General features: G+C 41.5%; 1 pseudogene across 1 annotated transcript; it reads left to right on the top strand.

Moving 5' to 3' along the window:
• LOC307189573 (large ribosomal subunit protein uL22-like) lies at positions 1 to 11,291 on the top strand (annotated as a pseudogene). The gene is made up of 4 exons: positions 1 to 120; positions 236 to 290; positions 10,565 to 10,732; positions 10,870 to 11,291. The product of its transcript is annotated as a large ribosomal subunit protein uL22-like (transcript).
• The last annotated feature ends 379 nt before the right edge of the window (positions 11,292 to 11,670 follow it).

Genomic DNA, 11,670 nt, shown 5'->3' with positions numbered 1-11,670 from the left:
ATGGTGGTCGGACTCCTGTACGCGGACGCGCGGTGTGCGCGGGCGACGGCACGCGGGCGGCTCACCGCTAGCTTTCCGGTTGGGGACCAATGGTCGCCCAGGTTCTGGAAGTGTGCGAAAGTGACTTCCCCGCGGGTTCTTCGGGGAGGATTCGCTCTTCCGCCCCCGTCTTTTTTTAGATTTTAAAGCGTTTTAGGGTTTTTAAAAAACCTTGTTTTCTTTTTTTTATTTTCAGGGTGCTAGGCGTGAAAGCAGCGGAGGCTGCCGCGACCGGGGGTGGAGAGAGCAAAGTATACGTTATCAGTTATTTGCTATTATTGTCTGCTACGGAGGGTGACCTTACGTTAGAAATAAATATCATAGGGTAGTCACCCTACGCAGGAACAAGAGAAGGTTTTTGAAGACAGGTAAGCGGTTAAAAAAAAAAAAAAAGGCACATAAAGTAAAGAAGCCATAAAAGTTGCATGAGGTTTGTGGCACGACAGAGCTTGAGGCCCATGAAAGACGTGGAAATCGAGTCTCGTTGGATGGGGAAGCTCAAAGAAAACTCACTCTGTATGTGGGGTCCCATACTTAAATTGGGCGCTCCAAATGGGAATAAATGAGATAGAATGGTTTCTTTTACGATTCCTACCCAAACTTTTGTACCGGTGTAAAGGCAGGCCATGGATAGTGGAAAGAACACAGAAGCAAGGAATAGCTGAAAATCTGGTTGTTCTAGCAGGCACACAGTTTTTTTTTTTTTTTTTTTGCGGTACGCGGGCCTCTCACTGTTGTGGCCTCTATCGCTGTGGAGCACAGGCTCCGGACGCTCAGGCTCAGCGGCCATGGCTCACGGGCCCAGCCGCTCTGCGGTATGTGGGAGCTTCCCGGACCGGGGCACGAAGCCGTGTCCCCGGCATCGGCAGAAGGACTCTCAACCACTGCGCCTGCAGGGAAGCCCAAGCACACAGATTTTTCATTGGAAAAAGTTTAGGTGAGGGTCAGGGATGGATTACCCTCAGAAAATATCTTTCCCAGGTGTGCTTCTGAGGGTACTGCTTTGCCAGGGCTCCCCAAGGGATTCCGTTCCTATTTCAACAACAGAACCCTTATGTTGCTACAGCCTTGCTTGTTTGATGGTTCTCTTTTGTGATGTATGATCTGCTGTACACCTGCCTTCGTGGACTGCAAAATGCTCAGTGTATTCATGTTATAATGAATACTTCACCCAGAATCAAGTTGGAAAAGATTCTGTTTCCTATAGTGAAAAATCCCTGGGATTAAAAAAAAGTCCTCCTATCTCACTAATCCCGGAAGATACCAGTGGGCACACAGAGCTCCTTTCCTTTTAACTTCTGTGGTTAATCTCGGGGGCTTAGGAACGCGGGAGTAGGGAGGGATGGTGCCTGAGGTTTTGACCGGGAGCCCAAGGTTTCACAACAGAGCACTGGATCGCAAGGTTTAAAGATTCATTTCCCTAGACCAGCCTCCTCTTGCAGGATCTTTGCCCCACATCCAGCTCATCCCTGGAGAATCCGTGGAGATGTCAGTCTCAGGGAAGGCCTGAGACCTATTCCCGTGGCCCAGCTTAACTTACACCCATCCCCTTATCTGGAAGCACACGTGTCAAGAGGAAGATCCGGGTCAGTGCAAGGAGGTGGCCTCCCATATCTGATGAAGGTTCAGACACTAGAACTTCCCAGTGGAAGATGGGGAGACCCTTGTTTCAAGCTGGGCTGGACGGTTGGGGCTTCAGTATGACCCATTCTGCCATATAGAGCTGATAGGAGACTCCATGGAAGTCAGAGGGTAGGAGTGCATTGCTGCCGTCTCCTTAGCAACTGGGGGACTTCAGACTCTTTCTTTAGGCTGGTAGGCCCAAAAGCAGCGGAGGCTGCAGCGACTGGGGGCAGAGGAACAGGAACAAATGGTCTGAGCACAGCAGCTCCTCTGATTACTGGCAAAACTTGACCTAAATCTTGGCTCTCCTAGGGCATGGTCCAGAACCTTCCACTCTTTTACCCATGTTCTTCTAACTGTTTGCTGGGGCAGGACTTAGAGTGAGGATTAAGATCATAGTTTCAGTGTCTCTAACACCCTGCAAGCTCTGAGAGACAATTTCAGGCCAAAACCCAAGTCCAAACCCAAGTAGGAAAATCCAGCTGGCTACACATAACAGCTCCTTCGACATGAGAATAATGAAGAAATCACTCTCTGGACCTGGAGAAGTTCAGAGAGGAAAGTGGGGTCTGGTTGTCCCAAGTGATCAAAGAGACACATCTGCCTGGAAGGGGCTGTGTGATCAGGTGAATCAGTTTATTGCCTTTAGCAAGATTTGATTATGTCTGGAGTCTTAGGACATTCTGTGAGGAGATATTGGCTGGGAACTGGTCCCTGGCCACACGCAGGGAAGAATGTTCTCAGTACCTTCTTTCAAGATCAGATGGCCTTATGCCACTGGGACTGATGCCCAGAAGTCCCCAGGGCTAGTTTGCCTTCTTCCTTAGCTTCTGCTAGATGGCCTAGAGAACATGATTTTTTCCATTGGGCATTGAAGTCTCTTCCCTGTCCTCAAATTTCTTAGCACACTTGTAGCTAACTGGGCTGTCCGTATCTCCAAGGATTTCTATGAGGGGCTGTGGAGAAAGGCAGTTCTGCAACACTGGTCATGTGCCTGGTATGTGACACATATTCAGCCTTACTCATAAGTATGGGCAGATCAGCAGCCCACCCTTCCCTTACTCAGACTCATATCTGTAAGAAGTGAGGCACAGACCCAATGTGGGAAACTACGGAAGGGCCAGGATCACTGTGGGTGTGGAGGAGAAATGTAGCATGGCACGTGGAAGTAGAGCACTCAAGAGAGCAGGAAAAGGGAGAGATTCAGTTCCGTTCCATTCACGTGGCCACTGAAATTAGTGGCACTTTATGCCGGGCACTGTTCTGGGTTCCAGGGACGTAAAGAAGAGAGAAAACTCTGCGCTCACAGTTGCATGGGCCGTAGGTTATAATTTTAATATGATGAGGTAAAAGCTGTGCTACAGGATTTATGTACAGGGTGCTATGGAAACTTGGGGCATGAAACTGAGCTTTGAGGGAAACAGGGAAGGACTCCTGGAGGAGATGATACTCTGGAGTAGAATCTTTAAGGGTAAGTAGGGATTATCCAGGAAGTACAAGAAAGAGGGCTCTAGGAACAATCAGTAGATCCATAGGCTCGGGGGAGAGAGGTATAGAAAAGTTTGGTGTGTGCCGGTATGAACACACATTTATGTATCACTAGAACATGGGGGGTGGTTACAGATAAGGCTGGAGAAGGAGGTAGAGCCAGGTTACAAAGGACCATGAGTGAAAATTTATTTAGTTTTATTTTTTATGGAAGTACAGTTGATTTACAGTGTTCCACGTATACAACAGAGGGATTCAGTTATATGTATTCTTTTTCAGATTCTTTTTTTAAAACTTACTGAAGTATAGTCGATTTACAATGTTTCAGGTATACAGGGAAGTATTTAAGTAATACATAAATGTATCTGTATGTCTATTCTTTTTTTAACATCTTTATTGCAGTATAATTGCTTTACAATGGTATGTTAGTTTCTGCTGTATAACAAAATGAATCAGCTATATGTATACATATATCCCCATATCCCCTCCCTCTTGCGTCTCCCTCCACCTTCCCTATCCCACCCCTCTAGGTGGTCACAAAGCACTGAGCTGATCTCCCTGTGCTATGTGCCTGCTTCCCACTAGCTATCTATTTTACATTTGCTAGTGAATATATGTCCATGCCACTCTCTCACTTCGTCCCAGCTTCCCCTTCCCCCTCCCTGTGTCCTCAAGTCCATTCTCTTCATCTGTGTCTTTACTCCTGTCCTGCCGCTAGGTTCTTCAGAACCATTTTTTTTTTTTTAGATTCCATATATATGTGTTAGCATATGGTATTTGTTTTTCTTTTTCTGACTTACTTCATTCTGTATGACAGTCTCCAGGTCCATTCACCTCACTACAAATAACTCAATTTCATTTCTTTTTATGGCTGAGTAATATTCCATTGTATGTATGTGCCACATCTTCTTTATCCGTTCATCTGTCAATGGACACTTAGGTTGCTTCCATGTTTGGCCTATTGTAAATAAAGCTGCAGTGAGCATTGTGGTACATGACTCTTTTTTGAATTATAGTTTTCTCATAGTATATGCCCAGTAGTGGGATTGCTGTGTTGTATGGTAGTTCTATTTTTAGTTTTTTAAGGAACTTCCATACTGGTCTCCATAGTGGCTGTATCAATTTACATTCCCACCAACAGTGCAAGAGGGTTCCCTTTTCTCCACACCCTCTCCAGCATTTATTGTTTGTAGATTTTTTGATGATGGCAATTCTGACTGGTGTGAGTTTTGATTTGCATTTCTCTAATGATTAATGATGTTGAGCATTCTTTCATGTGTTTGTTGGCAGTCTGTATATCTTCTTTGGAGAAATGTCTGTTTAGCTCTTCTGCCCATTTTTGGATTGGGTTGTTTGTTTTTTGATATTGAGCTGCATGAGCTGCTTGTATATTTTGGAGATTAATCCTTTGTCAGTAGCTTCATTTGCAAATATTTTCTCCCATTCTGAGCGTTGTCTTTTTGTCTTGTTTATGGCCTCCTTTGCTGTGCAAAAGCTTTTACGTTTCCTTAGGTCCCATTTGTTTATTTTTGTTTTTATTTCCATTTCTCTAGGAGGTGGGTCAAAAGGATCTTGCTGTGATTTATGTCATAGAGTGTTCTGCCTATGTTTTCCTCTAAGAGTTTGATAGTATCTGGCCTTATATTTAGGTCTTTAATACATTTTGAGTTTATTTTTGTGTATGGTGTTAGGGAGTGTTCTAATTTCATTCTTTTACATGTAGCTGTCCGGTTTTCCCAGCACCACTTACTGAAGGAGGCTGTCTTTTCTCCATTGTATATTCTTTTCTCCTTTATCAAAGATAAGGTGACCATATGTGTGTGGGTTTATCTCTGGTCTTTCTATTCTGCTCCATTGATCTATATTTCTGTTTTTGTGCCAGTACCGTACTGTCTTGATTGCTGTACCTTTGTAGTATAGTCTGAAGTCAGGGAGCCTGATTCCTCCAGCTCCGTTTTTTGTTCTCAAGATTGCTTTGGCTATTCGGGGTCTTTTGTGTTTCCATACAAATTGTGAAATTTTTTGTTCTAGTTCTGCGAAAAATGCCAGTGGTAGTTTGATAGGGATTGCACTGAAGCTGTAGATTGCTTTGGATAGTAGAGTCATTTTCACAATGTTGATTCTTCCAATCCAAGAACATGGTATATCTCTCCATCTGTTTGTATCATCTTTAATTTCTTTCATCAGTGTCTTGTAGTTTTCTGCATACAGGTGTTTTGTCTCCTTAGGTAAGTTTATTTCTAGGTATTTTATTATTTTTGTTGCAGTGGTAAATGGGAGTGTTTCCTTAATTTCTCTTTCAGATGTTTCATCATTAGTGTATAGGAATGCAAGAGATTTCTGTGCATTAATTTGTATCTTGCTACTCTACCAGATTCATTGATTAGCTCTAGTAGTTTTCTGGTAGCATCTTTAGGATTTTCTATGTAGAGTATCATGTCATCCGCAAACAGTAATGGTTTTATTTCTTCTCTTCTGATTTGGATTCCTTTTATTTCGTTTTCTTCTCTGATTGCTGTGGCTAAAACTTCCAAAACTATGTTGAATAATAGTGGTGAGAGTGGGCAGCCTTGTCTTGTTCCTCATCCTAGTGGAAATGGTTTCAGTTTTTCACCATTGACGACGATGTTGGCTGTGGGTTTGTCATATATGGCCATTATTATGTTGAGGTAAGTTTCTTCTTTGCCTACTTTCTGGAGGGTTTATATATGTATATATATATATATATATATATATATATATATTCTTTTCAGGTTCTTTTCATGGTATTAGAAGATATTGAATATAGTTCCCTGTGCTATACAGTAGGTCCTTGTTGTTTATCTGTTTTATGTATAGTAGTGTGTATATGTTAATCCCAAATTCCCAGTTTATCCCTCCCCCCATAAGTGAAATGTTAACAACTGTAGACTGAGTGTATTATAGAGGCACTCCTGAAGGGAGTGTGAGGACGTGGGAAGGTCTGACTTGTCTTTTGGATGGACCCATTGAGCAGTTCTGTGTGGGATGGATGTCGGGGCAGGATTCGAGTTAAGGAAGTTAGAAGGTTGTTTCAAGTGTTCAGTCAACTCATTAGGCAATGCCTCTGTTGGCTTATCCCTTACACTGAAACATTGCTCAAGCTGGTAGTGTCCACTATAGAACTATTAATAAGACAGTGATATTGTACAAGCGAAGCCTATGCAGATGTTGAGGGGAGAGGTAATGTCAGTATGTGAAGAAGAGTGGTCTGACTCTGGGGTACTCATTACACTTGTGTATTTGCCATAATCCAGGGTCTGTGTCTTGGTTTTCCACTCTCCCAAAGCATATCCATCCCCCAGGGTCTAGATTCACATAAACCAGGCTCATCAGATTTATTTACAAAACATGTATCATAATATATTGATTTATGATGGGAAACAGTCATCACGGGGTTGAAATATTCTATGTCAGCTGGATTGCAGCAAGAGTACTTTGAGCCCCTCATGCACTGCTGGAGGATGGACACGGTTGGAATATTTTATGATCACGATTACACTGATGAGGGGTGGCCAGAGAATAATGCGTTTTATTGATACGGGTTTGAAGTCCACACATCTTACATTGGTTTTCCTTGGTTTGTGTCCTAATACATGCTTCCTAAAGTTGAAATAATATTAACTTTGAGGCTTATGTGGTAGGTGGAGTACATGTCCATACCTTCTATCTATCATCTTTTAAAGACAGAAAGGCTCCTCACTGTGTTCAGCGACTTGGTGCTGTGGGATGCAGATAGTCTCCTCCTAGGCTAAGCTGAACATGACTTGTTGGTGGCATCAGAGATATGAGGACATTTAGTAGTTTTCAGCTACTCAGTTTGGTAGCCATTTCAACTTCCTTCTAGGTCTTCTTTATATGAGAGAGAATTCTATCTTATTTAAGTCACTTTTATTTTGGGGTTTCCCATTATTTACATTATACCAGATCCTAAGTGTCACCACAGGAAAATTATATTTCATAGAAACCTGGTAAAGCTACATGAACATTAGCAAAAAGAGGACCTGAAGCAAAAAACTATAACAACAAAAAACTATAACAATGTTTATGGGCAAAAAGGCAAAGAATGTCACTACATAATGGTAAGAAACAGGAAGATATAATAATTCTAAACGTACTGTAGGTGCCCACTTTTATGGCATTAAAAAACAAAGCTAAAGGACACAGCACATATCAGAGCCCTGATCTTTGTAAACCAGGAGTGTCTTAGGTGTTTCTGCCCAGCAATGTGCATCTAATTTGTGGGCCTCATTATTTACGGCTGCTAAGAGATATGAAATCATAAAGCTCATTAGTGAATGGACTGCTCAGCTGCAACTAAAGAGTGAAAGTCCCCAGTGGCCCTGTGCTCTGGCTGATTATTAAAGAAAAATAGGAGAAAGTATACTGGGATGTAAAATCAGCAGTTTTTGCTAGAATTAACATTATTTTTTCTGACTATTATAGCCCACCTTTCTTTGTCTTTCGGTGTTGTTTTCACTCTTATTATAAATAGGTTATTGCCAGATTAAAAAAATCAATCTTAAAACCTCTGTCTTTTAACTGATAATTATCGTCCATTTATATTTACTTTGATAAGTGACAATTTATTTCTGTCTTTTCTGTGCTTTTTATTTACCGTTTTATTGATTAAGTGATTATTGATTGATTTTTGCTTGTACTGATTATGCTTCCTTTGGTTTCGAAGTTACACATTCTATTTTTATTCTAATAGCGATTTATTTTTAACCAGTAAACTTGGTTAAAAAATGTCTAAAGTTAATCATTATCTTCATCTTCTTCCAATAATTCAAAGACTTTGGAATGTTTTAGTGCAGTAGTTTTCTGCTCACCTTTCATGTTGTGTTTAATATTTTAATTTAACCTTATTTTTATACCTCTAAATTACTTATTTATATATTTTATTATTTTAATAGTTGTTGCTTATAATATTCTCTGATGTAAATAATTTCCTTATTAATGCTTTTTCATCTTATTTTTTCTCTCTGGGCTTAATTTACTGCTTTATGAAGTGCATCTTTTAGTAATAGTTTTAGTGATGATTTTTATTAGTTACAATATAGTTGATGTACCATATTATGTGAGTTTCAGGTGTACAACATAGTGATTCACAATTTTTTTTTTTTTTTGAAGTACGCGGGCCTCTCGCTGTTGTGGCCTCTCCCGCTGGGGAGCAGAGGCTCCAGATGCGCAGGCTCAGTGGCCATGGCTCACAGGCCCAGCCGCTCCACGGCATGTGGGATCTTCCCGGACCGGGGCACGAACCCGTGTCCCCTGCATCGGTAGGCAGACTCTTAACCACTGCGCCACCAGCGAAGCCCATGGTTCACAATTTTTTAAAGGTTATACTCCATTTATAGTTATTATAAAATATTGGCTATAATTCCTGTGTTGTACAATATATCCTTGTAGCTTATTTTCCACATAGTAGTTTGTACCTCTTAATCCCCTCCCCCTGACTTGCTCCTCTCTGCTTCCTTCTCACACTGGTAACTACTAGTTTGTTCTCCATAGCTGTGAATCTTGTTTCTTTTTTGTTATAGTCATTTGTTTGTTTTATTTTGTAGATTCCACATATAAGTGATGTCATAATGATACTTGTCTTTCTCTGTCTGAATTATTTCGCTTAGCATAATACCCTCTAGGTCCATCCATGTTGTTGCAAATGGCAAAATCTCATTTGCCATTGATTATATATGTGTGTGTGTGTGTGTGTGTGTGTGTGTGTGTGCGCGCGCGCGCGTATCCGTCCCATCTTCCTTATCCATTCATCTGTTGATGGACACTTAGTTTGCTTCCATATGTTGGGTATTGTAAATAATGCTGCTGTGAATATTGGGGTTGTTAGTTCCATTTTTAATCTTTGAGGAACCTCCATACTGTTTTTCATAGTGGCTGCACCAATTTACATTCCATCAGTTGTGTATCAGGCTTCCCGTTTCTCCACATCCTCATATGCATTTGTTATCTCTTGTCTTTTTGATGATAGCCATCCTGACAGGTGTGAAGTGATATCTTATTGTGTTTTTTATTTGCATCTCCTATCTTTTCTCCATTGAGTGTTCTTGGCTCTCTTGTAAAATATTAGTTGATCATATATGCATGGGCTCTTATTTCTGTTCCATTGGTGTATGTGCCTGTTTTTAATGCCAGTACCATACTGTTTTGATTACTATATGTTTATAATATAGTTTGTAATTAAGAAGCATGATGCCTCCAGCTTTCTTGTTCTTTCTCAGCATTATTTTGGCTATTTGGGATCTTTTGTGGTTCTATATGAATTTTAGAATTGTTACTTTTATTCTGTAAAAACTGCCATTGGCAATTAAAATATCACCCCTTTTCAACCCTTGATGAATTAATGGATCTGAGAGTTAATGATTACTGAAAGCACAAAAAGAGGCACAACCAGATATTATGAGATTTTTTTTTTAAGTTTTTATTATTTATTTATTTATTTTTTTGGCTGTGTTGGGTCTTCATTGCTGCACGAGGGCTTTCCTCTAGTTGTGGCGAGCGAGGGCTACTCTTCGTTGTGGTGCGTGGGCTTCTCATTGCGGTGGCTTCTCTTGTTGCAGAGCACAGGCTCTAGGAGCATGGGCTTCAGTAGTTGTGGCTCACAGCCTCTAGAACGCAGGCTCAGTAGTTGTGGCTCACAGGCTTAGTTGCTCAGTGGCATGTGGGATCTTCCCGGACCAGGGCTCAAACTCATGTCCCCTGCATTGGCAGGCGGATTCTTAACCACTGTGCCACCAGGGAAGCCCTATTATGAGATTTTGATGAAAAGACACAAGAAAACTTGTAGTTATGGTAAAGGGGTTGAACCCGAGCCTGACCAAGCCTCTGGATCCAGCTGCTAATCTCCAGGAAATATGAGGACAGAGGTACAAGTTCAACGTCACCGTGAGTGAGTACACAGTCAAGAAAATCCAGGTTGTGGGTAAATCTGCAGGTCAGGGGTCCTAGGCTATTCAACAGGTAAATTGTAAGAGAGCAGGAGGGAGAACACACAGATAAACAGAGACCAAATGATATCTCAAATAAAAAATGAGCAAAATGAAATTTTAGTTTTGTAAGATTTGTAAATTGTAGTTTGCTCAATTGGTTGGCATAAATAGAAATTCAGGGACATGATTACAATAAAAGTCAAGGGTTGTTGTAACTTGCGAGGGTTATGATTGGGATGGGGGTATAGAGAAGTATTTCTTGGTTGGCTACAAAGTTGTGTTTTATTATCTGGGTGGTGTTTACTATGGGGTTAAGCTTATAATAATTTGTGAAGCCCTATATTTGTCTTGTGGGTTTTTTGTACATGTGTTATTTATGTATTTTACAACCAAAAGTTTTATTTTTTTGATTCCTTTTCCAGTAAGCGGCCTGAGGTGACCTCTAAAAGTGGTTCGCTATTCACTTTACCCAGAAAACCCCACAAAATCATGCAAGTCAGGAGGTTCAAATCTTTGTGTTCACTTTAAGAACACTTGTGAAACTGCCCAGGCCATTAAGGGTATGCATATCGGAAAAGCCACCAAGTATTTGAAGGATGTCACTTTAAAGAAGCAATGTGGGGCTTCCCTGGTGGTGCAGTGGTTACGAGTCTGCCTGCCGATGCAGGGAACACGGGTTCGTGCCCCAGTCCGGGAAGATCCCACATGCCGCGGAGTGGCTGGGCCCGTGAGCCATGGCCGCTGAGCCTGCGCGGTGCGCCATTCCATCATTACAATGGTGGAGTTGGTAGGTGTGTCCAGGCCAAACAGTGGGGCTGGACGCAGGGTCGGTGGCCCAAAAAAAGTGTTGAATTTTTACTGCACATGCTCAAAAATGCAGAGTAATGCTGAAGTTAAGGGCTTAAATGTAGATTTTGTGGTCATTGAGAACATCCAGGTGAACAAAGCCGCCAGGATTTGGTGCAGGACTTACAGAGCTCATGGTTGGATCATCCCATACATGAGCTCTCCCAGCCCCACCGAGATGATCCTTACTGAAAAAGAACAGATTGTTTCTAAAGCAGAAGAGCAGGTTGCACAGAAGAAAAAGATATCCCAGAAGAAACTGAAGAAATGCTGCAAAAGATAAATGCAAATAAAAGGAAAAAAAGAAGTTTTATTTTTTTAAAAGAGGAGATTAATGACAAAGCATAACTTAAGAGATGGGTGGGAATGTGCTAGGAGCGTGGCTGGAAGGATAAGACTTGGCAGGAGGATTGACACTTATTCTTCTGAAGAAGAAGGAAAAGAGGAAAAATACATATATATTTATAGGTATATGGTTGCTTATTGAGTGAGGTGGGTGGGAATAGGTGCAAAGGTAAATGATTCAAGACCCTCTGACGTTTATTTTTTTCTGGAGCAGAAACCAGATCACCTGCTGAGAGTAGGACAGGCTCTGGTGGGTGGTGAGGTCAAATAGCATCTGAAGTGAAAGGAAGGACCTAATTTCTACCCTCAGCTTGCTTGCAGGATTGTGTGATACTCTCCAGTGGCTTTCAGAAGCCCAGGAGTA

This window comes from Stenella coeruleoalba (genome assembly GCF_951394435.1).
Source record: "Stenella coeruleoalba genome assembly, chromosome: 7".
In the NCBI taxonomy this organism is placed as follows: Eukaryota; Metazoa; Chordata; class Mammalia; order Artiodactyla; family Delphinidae; genus Stenella; species Stenella coeruleoalba.
Note: the sequence above shows the minus strand (reverse complement) of the source record. Positions and strands in the feature narration are given on the sequence as shown.